The sequence below is a fragment of the Salvelinus namaycush genome, chromosome 12 (assembly GCF_016432855.1).
Source record: "Salvelinus namaycush isolate Seneca chromosome 12, SaNama_1.0, whole genome shotgun sequence".
Classification (NCBI taxonomy): Eukaryota; Metazoa; Chordata; class Actinopteri; order Salmoniformes; family Salmonidae; genus Salvelinus; species Salvelinus namaycush.
The window spans coordinates 31,081,680-31,099,908 of record NC_052318.1 but is presented as its reverse complement, the minus strand read 5'-3'; the positions used below and the strand labels follow the sequence as shown (position 1 = coordinate 31,099,908).

Genomic DNA, 18,229 nt, shown 5'->3' with positions numbered 1-18,229 from the left:
TGCATCTTAGTGCAAGAGGCGTCACTACAGTCCCTAGTTCGAATCCAAACTATCACGTCCGGCCATGATTGGGAGTCCCATAGGGTGGCACACAATTGGTCCAGCGTCGTCTGAGTTTGGCCAGGGTAGGCCATCATTGTAAATAAAAATGTGTTCTTAACTAACTTGCCTACTTAAATAAAATAAAAATTGAAGCATCGACACCAAATTCACCCTGTAAAAATGACCAGCCTTCATGATTTAGGACTACGATCCAGGGAACCTATGGAAAAGAATTGATCCTTCAGTTATTGAGTCGTTATTGGAAAATGTCCTATACATTGTGCACTTTTATTTACCTATCCAATGTGTGGGCCTTATTCTGATTCATCTGATCATATGTCAGATGCTCATTGTCAGTCACTAGCTGCAACCTGGGTCAGGGGTAGACATAACATAGTGAATGTAAATCAGTTACACTCGTATGATATGTTACATTTAATTTGATATGTATTCATTTCTGGATGTCCATCATCCATTGTGTATGATATGGTATGCATTCCAATTCGTATGATATGTTGCGAATTGCAATTCTTAAAAATATGTTACAAATTACAATCATACAATATGTTATGATTTAGCAAAACGTATCATATTTTATGAATTCCAATTTGTTGAGGCTAACGTTAGCCAGGTGGCTAGGTGGCTAGCTAAGCTAAGGGTTTTGGGTTAAGGTTAAGGTTAGGCGTTAGGTTAAAGGGTTAAGGTTAGGGTTAGGGGAAGGGTTAGCTAACAAGTAGTTGCAAAGTAGCTAAAAAGTAGTAATTCATTGCTAATTAGCTGAAATGCTAAAGTCCATGATGAGATTCGAACACACAACCTTTAGGCCCTACTTTCGTTTTTGTCTGAAGTAAGTAACCTACTGTCTTATATAACCATACCAAACATAACATATCATACTATATTGAACACACATGGGAACGCAACATGCAACAATTTCAAAGATTTGGCTGAGGTACAGTTCTTATCACGAATTCAGTCAATTGAAATATATGCATTAGGCCATAATATATGGATTTCACATGACTGGGCAGGGGCGCAGACATGGGTGGGCCTGGGAGGGCATAGGCCCACCACTTGGAAGCCTGACCCAGCCAATAAGAACATGTTTTCCCCCACAAAAGGGCTTTATTACAGACAGAAATACTCCTCAGTTTCATCAGCTGTCTGGGTGGCTGGTCTCAGACGTTCCCGCAGGTAAAGAAGCCGGATGTGGAGGTCCTAGACTGGCGTGGTAACATGTGGTCTGCGGTTGTGAGGCTGGTTGGACGTACTGACAAATTCTCTAAAACGACATTAGAGGCAGTTTATGGTAGAGATATGAATATTCAATGGTGGACATTTCTGCAGTCATCATGCCAATTGCACGCTCCCTCAAAACTTGAGACATCTGTGGCATTGTGTTGTGTGACAAAACTGCACATTTTAGAGTGGCCTTTTATTGTCTCCAGCACAAGGTGCACCTGTGTAATGATCATGCTGTTTAGTCAGCTTCTTGATATGCCACACCTGTCAGGTTGATGGATTATCTTGGCAAAGAAGAAATGCCCACTAACAGGGATGTAGACACATTTTTGCACAACATTTGAGATAAATAAGCTTTTTGTGTGTTTGGAAATGTCTGGGATATTTTTTTTAAGCCCATGAAACATGGGACCACACTTTACATGTTGCATTTATATTTTTGTCCAGTATAATTTGATACTCCCGGATTTATGTTTACTATGTTACGTCTAGCCTATGAGACCAGGCTGCTAGTTTCTAAAGCCCATACCCTGAACCAGTGCCCGGCAGAGGATACATAGCCTTTTCGTAACAGGTCTCTCAGTGCGAAGTGGGTTCACTGCAGCTCCACCCACACCGTGTCGGACGGATTAAGGTTCTATCCTTTTCTGAGAAGTGTGTAAACCTTCGGTGAGTCACAATCTTGTGAGTTATTTTGTTAGAATTCCAATGAAAATTCACTTCGGACATTGTCATTGGAAATTATCATTCTCGGTGCGCCCGCGTCTGTAGTTTATGTACCCTAAATGTTATATTTTGTCATTAGATGGTTTGCCGACATAACCTGAAACCTAATTCTCGCGAACCATAAACTTTAGCGAATTATTTGAAGTCGGACGAACCTGCAATAACTTCAACTAGGGGACAAGTATCGGTGTACTATCACGGGAATATGGCTATGGCATATATATCTAATAGGCTACCTAGTTTTATAACATTTGCTTTGGAGAAGATACGCAGTCGTGGAGGGAAGGTGAGTGTTGACATTGTGTGCAGGTTAACGGATTAAATTGAATATAAACCGACCAATATCACATAGTCTACTGTGTGGCTTGCCTTGTTTACCTGCGATCATTTCATGAGACCTAATGAGACATTGATGACCAGACAGTTGTACTGTAGGGGAGACCGGTGATGGCTGTAACACTTCTGACATTTTTGTCAATTTCTCATAGATTGTTTGAGCTACTACATTCAAAACGTGATAGGAACAGCTTCCATCTGTCTGCTACAAATGGGTGTAGGTATTATCTCTCTAAATAAAACCGATAAATTGTGACTTTGTGGAAACATTACCCCACCTTCGGGTCAGTTGAAACAGGGCTTGGGGAAATGTAACAGTTTGAATAAATGCATAAATCACGACATGCAACGAAATATTTATAGCTTTTATTGAAAACATGAGAACAGCAGAATTAATAATGTTTATTATTTTTACATTCCATTAACTGGCCATTCTCAACTAAACTACAACATCTGGATTAAACAATTGAATGTTTGTGGTGTCCCTTATGGAAAAAAACAAATGAATTCCACATGTGAACACGTGTGATGACATGTGATTTTATGTGAAGTTGATGTGAAAACATGTGACATTTCACTTGTGAAAACGTGTTTCACATATGAAAACGTGTTTTTGGAACACTTCACATGAGATATTGAAGGGGTTTGATTATCTGACACAGGTTGCCCCGGCGGGAGGAGATTTCCCCCAGTGTAACCGGTGTGAAATGGCTAGCTAGTTAGCGGGGTGCACGCTAATAGCTTTTCAATCGGTGACATCACTTGCTCTGAGACCTTGAAGTAGTTGTTTCCCTTGCTCTGCAAGGGCCGCGGCTTTTGTGGAGCAATAGGTAATGATGCTTTGTGGGATACCTAGTCAGTTGTACAACTGAATGTGTCTTCCACATTTAACCCAACCCCTCTGAATCAGAGAAGTATGGGGGCCTGCCTTAATTGACATCCTTGTCTTTGGCACCCAGGGAACAGTGGGGTAACTGCCTTGCTCAGGGGTAGAACAACAGATTTTTACCTCGTCAGCTCAGTAATTCGATCGAGCAACCTTTCGGTTACTGGCCCAACGCTCTAACCACTAGCCTACCTGCCTAGTGGTTTTGCTGATGTGTTCAGAGGGTCCCTGGTTCGAGCCCAGGTTGGAGAATGACAGAAGCAAAACTGTTACATTGATGCTGTTGACCCGGATCACTGGTTGCTGCAGAAAAGGAGGAGGTCAAGGGGGGAGGGTGTGTAACTGGTGTGAAATGGCTAGCTAGTTAGCGGGGTGTGCGCTAATAGCGTTTCAATTGGTGACGTCAATCACGCTGAGACCTTGAAGTAGTTGTTTCCCTTGCTCTGCAAGGGCTGCGGCTTTTGTGGAGTGATGGGTAACGGTGCTTTGTGGGAGGCAGTTGTTAATGTGTTCAGAGGGTCCTTGGTTCGAGCCCAGGTTGGGGTGAGGAGAGGGATGGAAGAGATACTGTTACACCAGGTAAAAAGTGATTGCATTCATTTTGGAACCAGGTTGCCTCCCGGGCGTGAGCCAGGTGCCCTGTTCAAAGCCCATTGCGAAGTCGGCTCAAAACAAAAGTGACGTAGATTAAGCACACAAATATTCTCAAGACATTTGTTTTACCAGTCTTCAGGATGTCACGTGATGGTCCCAGATAGTCCCAAACCATTATAAGTAAAGTAATGGTATGGTGGTTTTAAAGTAAGTGGTACGCTGTTCCATCTCATATAACCCCACCTGGGATTTGGACTCCCAGTTTCTGGATTTTAGGTGTGCTGATCTTTCTGCTGAGCAATAATGTCTGTAGCATTCCCCTACACATTCGATGCCTATAATAAATCTATGCACAGAGTGCCATCTGCACTGCTCTTTTAGTTAACAGTTCATCTGACTTTTCTCTCATCGTTGATTTAATTGACTTATTTCAGCAATTTGAGGGTATTCTGTATAGTTGTCTAATGTTGTTTCAATGTTACTCCTGAATCACTATGAGAAATACAATATCATAGTTTTTCTTGAGCGTATATTTAACAAAACTGAGATTTAATTTGAAGTCCAAAGTGCAGGAATACAGGTGTGGTGGCATAGCATAAATATCATAATGCCGGCAACCAAGAAGTTGTGAGTTCAAATCCCAGATGATGACACATTGAATAATAATTACTGTATAAATATACAGTTGAAGTCGGAAGTTTACATACACTTAGGTTGGAGTCGTTAACTTGTTTTTTAACCGCTCTACAAATTTCTTGTTAACAAACTATAGTTTTGGCAAGTCGGTTAGGACATCTACTTTGTGCATGACACAAGTCATTTTTCCAACAATTGTTTTCAGACAGATTATTTCACTTAATTCACTGTATCACAATGCCAGTGGGTCAGAAGTTTACATACACTAAGTTTACTGTTCCTTCAAACAGCTTGGAAAATTCCAGAAAATGATGTCATGGCTTTAGAAGCTTCTGATAGGCTAAATTACATAATTTGAGTCAATTGGAGGTGTACCTGTGGATGTATTTCAAGGCCTACCTTCAAACTTTGCTTGACATCATGGGAAAATCCAAAAGAAATCAGCCAAGACCTGGTTGATCCTTGGGAGCAATTTCCAAACGCCTGAAGGTACCATGTTCATCTGTACAAACAATAGCACACAAGGATAAACACCATGGGACCATGGTGTTTATCCTAGCCGTCATACCGCTCAGGAAGGAGACGCGTTCTGTCTCCTAGAGATGAACCTACTTTGGTGCGAAAAGTGTAAATCAATCCCAGAACAACAGCAAAGGACCTTGTGAAGATGCTGGAGGAAACGGGTACAAACGTATCTATATCCACAGTAAAACGAGTCCTATATCGACATAATCTGAAAGGCTGCTCAGCAAGGAAGAAGCCACTGCTCCAAAAACGCCATAAAAAAGCCAGACTACGGTTTGCAACTGCACATGGGGACGAAGATCGTACTTTTTGGAGAAATATCCTCTGGTCTGATGAAACAAAAATAGAACTGTTTTGCCATAACGACATGTTTGGAGGAAAAAGGGGGAGGCTTGCAAGTCGAAGAACACCATCCCAACCGTGAAGCACAAGGTTAGCAGCATCGTGTTGTGGGGGTGCTTTGCTGCAGGAGGGACTGGTGCACTTTACAAAATAGATGGCATCATGAGGGATGAAAATTATGTGAATATATTGAAGCAACATCCCAAGACATCAGTCAGGAAGTTAAAGCTTGGTCGCAAATGGGTCTTCCAAATGGACAATGACCCCAAGTATACTTACAAAGTTGTGGGCTAAATGGCTTAAGGACAACAAAGTCAAGGTATTGGAATGGCCATCACAAAGCCCTGACCTCAATCCTATAGAAAATATGTGGGCAGAACTGAAAAAGCGTGTGTGCGAGCAAGGAGGCCTACAAACCTGACTCAGTTACACCAGCTCTGTCAGGAGGAATGGGCCAAAATTCACCCAACTTATTGTGGGAAGCTTGTGGAAGGCTACCCGAAACCTTTGACACAAGTTAAACAATTTAAAGGCAATGCTCTCAAATACTAATTGAGTATGTAAACTTCTGACCCACTGGGAATGTGATGAAAGAAATAAAAGCTGAAATAAATCATTCTTTCTACTATTATTCTGACATTTTCACATTCTTAAAATAGTGGTGATCCTAACTGACCTAAGACAGGCAATTTGTACTAGGATTAAATGTCAGGAATTGTGAAAAAGTAAGTTTAAACGTATTTGGCTAAGGTGCATGTAAACTTCTGATTTCAACTGTACATACACAATGTAGTCAAATATGTAAACACTATGTTAAAAGCACTGTGTGGTGTCACATGTGAAGTGTTCTAAAAACACATCACTTCACATGTGAAATGTCATATGTGAAGTGTTCCAAAAACACGTGTCTTTTGTGTGTGTGAATGTGTGTGTGAATGAATGTTGGACATGTTCACTCAAACAGACTCATTGTTGTGACAGTGGTATGGTAGTCCTGGGGTACGGGCTTGGTGGGTCCATCAATTTCATTCCCAGCACCCAGACCTCCTTAGGCGGGTCACAATTAATGTTGACCCTTGCAGCCATTAGCTATCTTCAATTTATTTACATGTTCAAACTTTAGCATTGTTAACTTACATCAAATATATCTACACACACTGGTTATAAACCTGATATAAGTTTGGTGAATCTAACGACAAAGCAGGTGATGCCAGCGCAAAAACAAATTTGGTAAAAAAAAAAAATAATCTTACCTCAAAATCAGATTAATTTCATTAAAATCTATCACAGGGTCTTGCTTCTTCAGATGAGGGTTGAGGACTAAACTGACCATGTGCACAGTGAGTCACATGATTCTAGCTTGTCCCTGATTAAACATATTGAGAGTGTTACAACTATCCTGTGTTAGAACCATCCCAATGTCCCCGAATTGATTTAAAACATGTTAATTGGCCTAGGTCAGGTAGCCCACAGTGGCTGACCAGACCTGGACTGTTTAAAAAGGATTTAAAATAAATAAGAATTCACTATCACATCATCATCAACATCATCCTACGGTACCTCATTGTATAATTTCTCACTGTACATGAAGTTGCACTGATACCTAGTTAAACAATTGTATTCACTTGCATAATTACCAAATAACCACACAGTAACTGTGCTAGTAACTAATGCTAAAATAACTGGCCCAGTTGCTTCAAATCTAGTTTAATATTTGTTTTATGCACCTTGTCTGAAAGTACAGTTTAGGCCTACAGCTGAGTAATTACACAATGGTTACAATATAGTTACAGATTGCAGAAGGGCAACTTCATGCAAAATGTTTCCCAACTCCTGTCTCCTGATCTATAACCAAATATAAAAATGAAAGGCCAAATGAAGAAATAGCCAGTGAAGACATAAATGCAACCAATCTAGCTTGGTATTTGAATACAATAAAAATATAGGCCTGTTTTGACAGTTTTACATTCTAGTAGGTTATATACTGTCTGAAATCTTTTGAGCAGGTGTTGGCCAACCATATTGTGGTGTGGATCTCTTCCTATCTTTGTCTTGTGTGTTGGTCAGTAATGTATTCAGGTTTAGAGAGAAGGTTGGGATGAGCTCTTAAGTTATCACAGCAGCCAAATGCACCACGGCAGTTGTAACATCTCAGTCATAGTAACTCTAGGGTCTCTGTTAAATGAAATTGTCAGTCTTTTTGCGTTTGATATTCTGGTAGAGATATTATACAGTCACTGCATTTGTAACAACACTTTCCAGACTGTTGTATCCTGCTTTTCCCAACATACGTCATCATGAGGTTATTATCTGTCAGGTCTGAATCATCATTAATGATTGAATGATTAGGCTGCTACTTGGGAGACTGCATAAATGATCAAATGCTGGCCAAGAGGTTATACAGCTTTGCTACTGAGGAACATCTCATTCAGCCATTAAAAGTCACATCCTCCCACCATCTGATAAAGTCAGGTACATAAGTGTCAGCAAAGGCTATTTCTGGCACCAGCCACCCAAGTGATGATTGATTTGACATGTATGGGTCATGTCTGAAGCCATGTTTTCACGATGAGGCCAGTAGTAAATGTGTCATGTCCTCCCATCCCTTTGATGAGTAGCTAATGAGAACGTTGCTCAAACCCTATTGTGGGGCAGTGAATACACTGAATGAGTGATCCAGGGATGAATAATTCATGTGATATATTTTTCACGAGGGAATGAATGAATAATGGAGGAGCTTGGAAATAAGTGACACTGACCGATATAAAGGGCTAATTTTAGACATATCCATGGCTGAAACTCAGTGGATTATTCTATGAATAACTATGGGCTGATGATTCTAATGACACAGGCAACTTTGTAATGTGCTGTCATCTGAGAGGCCAATTCTAGAACACTGCTGTCGTCAGAGAGGCCCATTCTAGAAAACTGCTATAGACCCAGTCAGTATTAGAACATAGTGACACTGCCCAGCTGTGGGGAAAACAACATGTGGTTACCTAGGTTACCCCAGTGGCTCACTGCAAAAGCTTGACCTTTTTCAAGCGCAATTTTCTTGTTTTCTGCTAGTTTTAGTCAACTACAAAACTACATTGAAGAAAAGTACATGTCTAAAGATTATTTTCAACATCGGCTGCTCCCTAGCATTCTCACTACTTAGAAAAACGTAATATTGTAGGGCTTCCCTCGTGCCCCTGTTCAAGAAAATGCTAGACCAGAACATTAAAGTGGAACTGCCAGCGTTTTAATTACTTTGCCAATATGAAACAAACAGACAATCATAATATCAGTCAAAAAGATCAAAATCCCAGTTCATGCTACAAAACCAACTTTATAAGAGGTTTTAAAAATAGGTTATATTTGACTCAACATTCCATGGTGTACACTAAGGCAATGTTGGCAGAACAGAGGGATGCAGTTCAATGCATGATTTAATATAATTCACCAATACATTTCTTGGTAGTCCAAAAAATATTGCTATCAGGTTGTAAATCCCAGCTGGCCTGGTATATTGTTTGCTGCCTCCATTCGGGAGGCACTGTTTCAGTTTCAATGACTCAATATTTTGGACAAAAACTGACGAATGTAACTAAGGCTGGGAATGTCAATACAATCAAACTAGCAAGGACAATGATCACAAATTAGTCATAACGTGGCTAATAGGCTAGCATATCTACAGTTGAAGTCGGGAGTTTAAATACACTTATGTTGGAGTCATTAAAACTCGTTTTTCAACCACTCCACAAATTTCTTGTTAACAAACTATAGTTTTGGCAAGTCGGTTAGGACATCTAATTTGTGCATGACAAGTAATTTATCCAACAATTGTTTACAGACAGATTATTTCACTTATAATTCACTGTATCACAATTCCAGTGGGTCAGAAGTTTACATACACTAAGTTGACTGTGCCTTGAAACAGCTTGGAAAATTCCAGAAAATGATGTCATGGCTTTAGAAGCTTCTGATAGGCTAATTGACCAAATTTGAGTCAATTGGAGGTGTACCTGTGGATGTATTTCAAGGCCTACCTTCAAACTCAGTGCCTCTTTGCTTGACATCATAGGAAAATCAAAAGAAATCAGCCAAGACCTCAGAAAAATTTGTAGACCTCCAAAAGTCTGGTTCATCCTTGGGAGCAATTTCCAAACGCCTGAAGGTACCACGTTCATCTGTACAAACAATAGTACGCAAGTATAAACACCATGGGACCACGCAGCCGTCGTACTGCTCAGGAAGGAGATGCGTTCTGTCTCCTAGAGATGAACGTACTTTGGTGCGAAAAGTGCAAATCAATCCCAGAACAACACCGAAGGACCTTGTGAAGATGCTGGAGGAAACAGGTACAAAAGTATCTATTTCCACAGTAAAACGAGTCCTATATTGACATAACCTGAAAGGCCGCACAGCAAGGAAGAAGCTACTGCTCCAAATCCTTCATTAAAAAAGCCAGACTACGGTTTGCAACTGCACATGGGGACAAAGATTGTACTTTTTGGAGAAATGTCCTCTGGTCTGATGCAACAAAAATAGAACTGTTTGGCCATAATGACCATCGTTATGTTTGGAGGAAAAAGGGGGACGCTTTCAAGCCGAACAACACCATCCTAACCGTGAAGCACGGGGGTGGCAGCATCATGTTGTGGGGGTGCTTTGCTGCAGGAGGGACTGGTGCACTTCACAAAATAGGTGGCATCATGAGGGATGAAAATTATGTGGTTATATTGAAGCAACATCTCAAGACATCAGTCAGGAAGTTAAAGCTTGGTCGCAAATGGGTCTTCCAAATGGACAATGACCCCAAGCATACTTCCAAAATTGTGGCAAAATGGCTTAAGGTATTGGAGTGGCCATCACAAAGCCCTGACCTCAATCCTATAGAAAATTTGTGGGCAGAACTGAAAAAGCGTGTGCACGAGCAAGGAGGCCTACAAACCTGACTCAGTTACACCAGCTCTGTCAGGAGGAATGGGCCAAAATTCACCCAACTTATTGTGGGAAGCTTGTGGAAGGCTACCCAAAACGTTTGACCCAAGTTAAACAATTTAAAGGCAATGCTACCAAATACTAATTGAGTGTATGTAAACTTCTGACCCACTGGGAATATGATGAAAGAAATAAAAGCTGAAATAAACAATTCTCTCTACTATTATTCTGACATTTCACATTCTTAAAATAAAGTGGTGATCCTAACTGACCTAAGACAGGGCATTTTTACTTGGATAAAATGTCAGGAATTGTGAAAAACTGAGTTTAAATGTATTTGGCTATAGTGTATGTAAACTTCCGAATTCAACTGTACGTAATTCCCAAACTTCTAAGAATTTATGAAAACTTGAAAATGACCATATGTGACTGACTGCCTTCATTTGTCTTCTGTAGCAAAATTTGATATTGTGTTTTTTACATTGGGTAAAAGTAGAGACTCCGAGCTAGAAAATGGTATATCATATACTACAGTTGAGGAACCATGTGAAAGTAATTCTGCTTTGAAAGTTGATGAACTTAAATGTTTTGGTACCTACTGGAGAGCTCTTCTTTGTCTACACCCATTCAGTATCGTTCACACCCTCTTAAGGTTTAGTTCCATCCATTTCTTCAATGATTCACATGTGAAGCTATGTACTAAACACTCAAAGAATTCAAGACTAATGGCTGTCTTATACTGCGGCTGTGTTCGTGAATTTAATATGGAGTGCCAGAGTGAGCTCTGGGTGTTTGTAAACTAAGCGTTGTCAGATTGTCAGTTCGTAAATTCAGAGCATTTCGCTCTCGGAGGAGTAGGGTTGATCCGAGTGTTCTGACCTAACAACAGCAGTCAAGCACCCAAGCTAACTTGCTAATGTTGGTTAGCTTGCTAGCTACTTCCAGACACAAATGAGAGAACAGCTCATTACGACCATATTACACGCCCTAGCAGAGCTGGTTAGGCTGTTTTTATGTTATCCAGAGCGTTGGTGACGGCAACTGTGCTGCTGGCAAATTAAATCACCCTTTTTTGCCAACATTTATTGACACTGGCCATATTAAACGGGTGTTGAGTGTTTGTAAATTCGTCAGTTATTCTGTCACACTCAGACGAGAGTGTACTAAAATCAGAGTAGATAGCCAGAGCGAATTTACCAGCTACGTCTATCGGTAGTTGTCGCAGTGACATCATAAACATTCTATTGAAATAGTTATTTGCATAGTGTATAAGTATTTTGTTTAGACATGTAGCTAGCTAAACAATGAAGCATAATCCCAACTCATAACGTTACTACCCTGCATAAATCTGCAGGTAGCTAACCAACCAGGTTCAATGTTAAACAGATAACATTAGGCTATAACTAGCATTTCAAATAGCTCTGAGATACGTGTATTATCTGTGTACTAATATTATTCGTAACGCTAACTAGCTAGCTAGCGAACAGTACACTAACTTGAAATGAAAACAACTTTCTGACAAAATTAGAAACGTATAATATCTGAAAATGTAGCTAACTAGACTCTTTTACCAATATATCTGGACGGACGCTTCTCCCTCTGTCACAGATGCCATGGTTGCCCTTAGTTTGAAGATGTAATCCGGATAGGTTTTTTATACAACAGCCACAGAAGTGTGTTCTCTTTTTGACTCCGTCTGCATATTTGCAATCAAACGCCAGAATTTGCTCCATCTCCTTAGGTATCATCCTCTAATTCCACTCATTTCAAAACTCAGTCCTCCAGAAAGTGGAGCGCAACACTTATGCAGTTATACTACGTGATATCTTTAAAAAAAATCAGCGTTAGAAAAGATTACCTACACATACTGACCAGCTCATATATTATAGACAGAAAGTGCTACATGGCAGACCAATCCGAACTCATCTCTCGGCATGTCCAGCCCCCTCATTATCTCAGCCACTCATGGCTAGCGGGAAGTTTGCTGACTTTTTCCATGACTAAACCAACTGGGCTTGTAATTTTAACAATTGTATTTGTAATTTTGATTTGAAAAAAATAAGTTTACATTCAAATGGCGCTCCTGTGAAGTAGTGATGCGCGACATACCCTTAGTTTCCTGAAACGAGTCACATATCTAAGTGCTCGCTTGTCAGAAAATGTTTTAACCTTTTCACAAGTACCAACAAAAGCGTGTGATCATTCTACAGTGGTCCCTGCAGCGGAAGCTCAGTCCGGTTTGATTAGAACGCTTATTTAGATTATTGCGTCAATCGAAACTGGACAGTCAGCATTTGAGCTAGCCACACTGTTTTTTCACAGAAACATTTTGCACAAACACAGTCCTTATAAAATGATGTCCTGAATGTGACAAGTTTATTTTTGGATGCCATGTTCAGACATTCACAGAAGTACCAACAGCATACACAGTCATCCAAACCGGAAAATGTAAGCTACATTAGTCCTAGCGCTAACTGAAGAAATATTGACATAACACTAGCGGTGATATTTAGATAACGCTCAGCTGACAGAAAACACAATATGAATTAGTTAATGGCAATTACTATTTATAATTCATCACATCACGGTTGAGCTCAACATTTGATCTAAATAATTGAGTAAAACAATTATTGGGTAGTTTGTGCACGCCGCCATGTTTGTTTTTTGCGTTAACCAAGGATAATAAGAGGAGACAAGATGAGTTGTCTGTTTGCAGTACGTGTGTTGAAGGGGGTGTGTCGTCTACAATCATTCACTTCCCATCATTCACTTCCGGAAGTTCACCCGAAAGATGAGTGAACCATTCCTTCACCTCATTATAACATCTTTGGTCTGACAGACTTTTACGTGACACCCAGAATGCATTGTATAATGTCAACAAACATGGCACCACACATAGCTGGCAAATAGCTTAGCATTAGCTCATTATGATCAGTACAACCTTCAAAAAAGTATTTTACATACATCATAGGTGTCCGTTACAATCTATGTAATAATTGTCACCAGTACTTGAAAACGTGAATAAAACTAAATATATTATGCTCCATACATACATAATTCATGCTACAGTAGAAACGACAGCATGATATACAGAAAATAAGGCACTTACTTTGATAGGAAAGCACACTTGTCCAAAGTTATTATTTGAAAGGAAAACAACAATGGTGGCAAAGTGAGCACCAGCCAGAAAATGTGCCAGTTCGTGCAAGTCTGCATACTTGATGTGTGGACAAAATGGGTAAGGGCTGTCCTCGAAGAGGGAAAGCCTCAAACATAAATTGTCCGCAACACTGAAATTGGCTACTTCCCTATGTGAATTAATGAGGCGAAACACGCACTTCAATTCAAACTGTAGTTAGAAAATACAACTTGTTAAAAAATAATTTGAAATTGACATGTTGAAACAGCCTATAGATAATTAGCAGGCAGTGCGTGTTAACTGTCCTGTTACGTCACAATCACATTTTGGAACAGTGAATGCATTCTGACATCACGTACATAAAACAACTCCCGCTGGGGCGATCGTTAGAGATATTTGGAACTCGCGTATGAAAAGGTTAAAAAGTGTAATATTCTTCCTGAGGGTGTATATGAACAGATTTTTATAAGATTTCATGTTGCTAAAATGCTGTCAGTTCCACTTTAAGTGGGCCAAGACCAACAACACCAACAAACAGACTATACAGCTACACGTAGTGAGTGGAGTTACAAACGGACTGTACTAAACAAGTTAAATATCTTACCTGTGATGAAATGTTTTCCACACACATAGCTTCGTGTAGCCTACTTGGACACCGAGTCCCCACATTTCCCACTCTCCCACACCGAATAGCCTGAAGCCACAGGGCTCTTCTTGCAAGCTCTATTTCCCTACGTGGGAGCATTGCGAACCGTAGGTCGGGATTATTTACCTGGCTACATGTACATTGTACAACACAGCAGCTTTATTGCATTTTTTGATATTTCGGTATAAAATCAATGACGAAGTTGCCTCTTTTACAATGGAGGTCAATGGGGGGAATTATTGCGTGAATACCGACTGGGACTATTGTTTGAGGCCAATTCTCGCAAACTGCTATGGTTTTAGAGGCCATTTATAAAATACTGATACCGTTTGAGAGGATGGTTCTAAAACATTGTCTGAGAAGCTAATTCTAGAACAGATTGTAAAGGAAGAGAAACACCCAGAGAGACAACCAGAGTCTTCTTAGGTAGTTGTGGGCTGCCTCTCAAATAATCATAACAGATTTCCTCCGTGTCTCCTCCGTGTCTCCTCCGTGTCTCCTCCGTGTCTCCCCTCCATCTGCACTCTGGACAGAAGAAAATAAGTTCCTCTACTGTAAGGCTTTCACTTGGCTTGCCTTCACATACTGGTGCAGGTGGAGAAAAGGAGACAACCACTTTAAATGATTGAGACGCAGCCGTGGTGGTAGGTAGCTTCAAGGAAGGCAGACTCAAAAAGGAGATGAGAAGAAGAAGCCACTTTAGATGATTCAGATGCCGCCATGATATATTTTTCACCAGGGAATGCAGACTGAGGAAAGACATAATGACACCCCAACAGGAAGGAAGCCCTGTCTCTTCACTTAAGTCCCTTGGGCTGTGGACATATAAAACCACAAACAGCTGAGGAGGCTGTCGAGGAAAATATGTCACAGGAAGTTTAGGGGCCAGTCAGTTGGGTGGCTCTTCTGCATGGTTATTAGAAGTTGCTAGGATGACGTTAAAACAACTGGTGATAGAGACACTCAGGTCAGTAGACTGAGAACCATACTGACATCTCCATCCCTCACAGGTGGAACTAGACATTGCCTTATGATAGTGTGTGTTGTTGATAGGTTGTCTGTCAATCAATGTCCCACTTCCGGCATTAAATTGCCACGGATTATGGAAGTTTGGTTTATTTATTCCAGGAGAAATAGGAAAACCACCATTGCACGGCAGCCCACACCTGCAAATGTTGCTCTAGTTTTGAACAATTTATTAAACTTACAACTAACTCTACACCCCTCTCTGTTATTTGCCAGTTGTTTTGTGATACACATCACCCTGTCTCCTGCCTTGTTTCAGGTTGTTTTGTGATACACATCACCCTGTCTCCTGCCTTGTTTCAGGTTGTTTTGCTTTTCTCTGTTTAACCCTGGGCCACTTGTTCCTCAGTACCCACTGGGCACAGCCACCAATTCGACGTCTATTTCATGTTGATTCAACGTCATTTCGTTGAAATGTCGTGGAAACAACGTTGACTCAACGAGTGTGTGCCCAGTGGGTAGCTACAGAAAGGTGCCAGTTATGAAACTCCCTGCAGCGATCCTTTAAAGTCTTACTACCAGAGATCTTTTTCCTGCCCAGGGTCAATGTTTACATTCCAAATAGCTTGAAAGGCTTTGTTATAGGTTTTTTCCAGTTAACTGCATCAACCATTGGCAGTTTGATATGTTAAACCCCAAAGAGTGCTTGAACTTATTGCAAAAAATAACCTAGTCTCTGTTTAAGGCAGTTTGATTGATTGTAAGGTATGAATGTTTTTTTTCGGCTGACACTTCATCCCTCTAGCACCTGTCCTTCTGTCTATTTGACACCTATTCAGAAGAAAAAGTAAGGCCTTTTGTGTTCAACTATTCATTTGAATGGAACAGCTTAACAGAGAAAAATATTTAGCCTGTCATCAGATTTCTTGTTCTGAAATAGGTGTGTCAATAGGGGGGTGACCTGACCTGGGTAAAATCTTTCCCTTGTGATGGAAGGCTGAGCAGCCCTGCGTGACCCTCTCCTGGGGGCCCGTCCGGGATGTGGACTCTGGCAGGGTGCCCACGGCCCAGCTCCCCCCAGCATGGTGGGCCACTCTGGGCTAGGTCTCCAGGAAGTATCTCCCCTGGGCTGGGGTGTTCCCATACAAGTCAAACAATGAATAAACAGCGATTGGACCGACGCGGATCGCGGATTTCTCTCTCTGTCTGGGCCTTGTTATATGAATTTAGGTCGCCAGTGATTTACAAACAATATGTCCCCAATTAGTCCCCAGAGAGAGGTGGAATATGGTACATGGCCTGGGATAGAGATGTAACCTCTAAAGAGGACATGATAGTAGGGATGTAAAGGTCATGTATCATGATGGAGACAAGGCAGTGAGTTATCCGGTTTAGTTATGTTTAATAACTCTTCTATTAACAGGCAGTCCACAGAACTACTATCTGCTAGTTCTCATTGCTAGGTTAGTCTTATTAGCGTAGTCCGCTAGGTCAGTCACATCTGGTTATGATGATGACACGCATAACCAATGATGGAATTTTGGATGACAGTTATTGGTCAGCCAAATGACCATGGTCACCAGAGTGTGAATTACGGGGAGCCCAGGGGGGTCTTAGACCTCCTGAATGAGACATGAGACCGCCTAAATGCAACAGTCAAACTAATGCTAATTTAACCATTCTCCTATTTGTTTATAATACAATTTGAGACGAGGCAACGAAGAGTCGTCTTCAGGTCCTGATTGGCTCGCCCCGACTGGCCGTTAGATTGGGGATGAAACCCGGAGGACAGGCTGGCCGATGACCCAATGAGGGTGCAGAGCGCCTTCCAGAATCGGGATGAGAACTGAGGACCATGTCAACCGGAAGTCCATGGATCTGGAAAATGTGCTGGACCATGAGCTAGGCCGTCTCCTTGGCTGAGGGTAATTTGGGAAGGGGAATGAAATGGGTGGCTTTGGAAAACCTATCCACTACCGTAAGGATGGTCATGTTGCCATCGGACGGAGGGAGACCAGTGACAAAGTCCAGGGGTATATGGGACCAGGGGCGGTGAGGAACAGGGAGTGTTTGAAGGAGGCCTGCCGCAGCTTGCCGTGGAGTCTTACTCTGTGCACACACAATGCAGGCGGCGATGAACGTGGAGACGTCAGGAACCATGGTGGGGCACCAAAACCATTGTCAGAGGAAAGCCAGGGTCCGGTGGTAGCCGGGATGGCTGGTGAGGTTAGAGGAATGAGCCCAGGGCACTAGGAGATGGTCAAATTAAAACGAGTGAATAACCGAGCCCAATGAGCCTACCTTGAGTGGAGGCGCTTGGTGGTGCGGAGATATTCCAGATTCTTTTGGTCGGTCCACACTAAGAATGGATGTTCTGCCCCTTCTAGCCAGTGTCTCCACTCCTCCAGCCCCATCTTGACCTCAAGAAGTTCCCAATTTCCCACGTCGTAGTTCTTCTCAGCGGGATTAAGACAATGGGAGAGGAAGGGTCAGGGATGCAGCTTTTGATCCTGGACAGAACGCTGGGAAAGGACGGCCCCCACTCCAACGTCCGAGGTGTCGACCTGCACCACGAACTGACGGGACAGGTCCGGATGGATTAAGATGAGGACTGTGGTGAATTGATGCTTGAGATCCGAAAATGCCTGGTCAGCAGCTGGGGACCACGTGAATTAAACCTTGAGTGAGGTGAGTGCAGAGAGGGGGGAAGCCAGGGTGCTGTAGCGGCGGTAGAAATGAGCAAACCCCAAGAAGCTTTGAAGCTACACTCTGGAGGTGGCTTGGGGTCACTCCACCACCGCTCTCACCTTGTTAGGATCCATCTGAATGTCCCCTGCAGCGATGACGTATCCCAGAAAAGAGGTAGTGGAGGGATGGAATTCACATTTTCAGCTTTAACAAACAGCGGCGTTCCGAAGGTCCAACTTCGAGGAAATGGTCGCCCCCTGGAGAGGCTCGAAAGCCGAGGAGAAGAGTGGTAAAGGGTAACGTTTCTTTAACGTGATGTCATTAAGCCCCCTGTTGTCAATACACAGGCGCAGAGTCCTTCTTCTTGTCCTTCTTCTCCACAAAGACACACGGAGAGGTTCAGAGAGCAGTGCGAGTAATAGGAGATGGGAGACTCCCTGTATGGCCCACAGCTTACCTCCGTCATGAAATCCTCCAGACTAAGGCAAACGGTGGATTGTTGCTCCCACACCACCCTAGCCCAGGCGAGCACCCT

General features: G+C 41.9%; 1 protein-coding gene across 1 annotated transcript in view; it reads left to right on the top strand.

Annotated features, from left to right (window-relative positions):
- The first annotated feature begins 1,857 nt into the window (after positions 1–1,857).
- Positions 1,858–18,229, top strand: part of LOC120057087 (glycerophosphodiester phosphodiesterase domain-containing protein 5-like) — a 53,424-nt gene continuing 37,052 nt past the window's right edge. The window contains exon 1 of the mRNA XM_039005491.1: positions 1,858–1,953. The gene's annotated coding sequence lies outside the window, so the exon portion shown is untranslated. The remainder of the gene's footprint in view (positions 1,954–18,229) is intronic.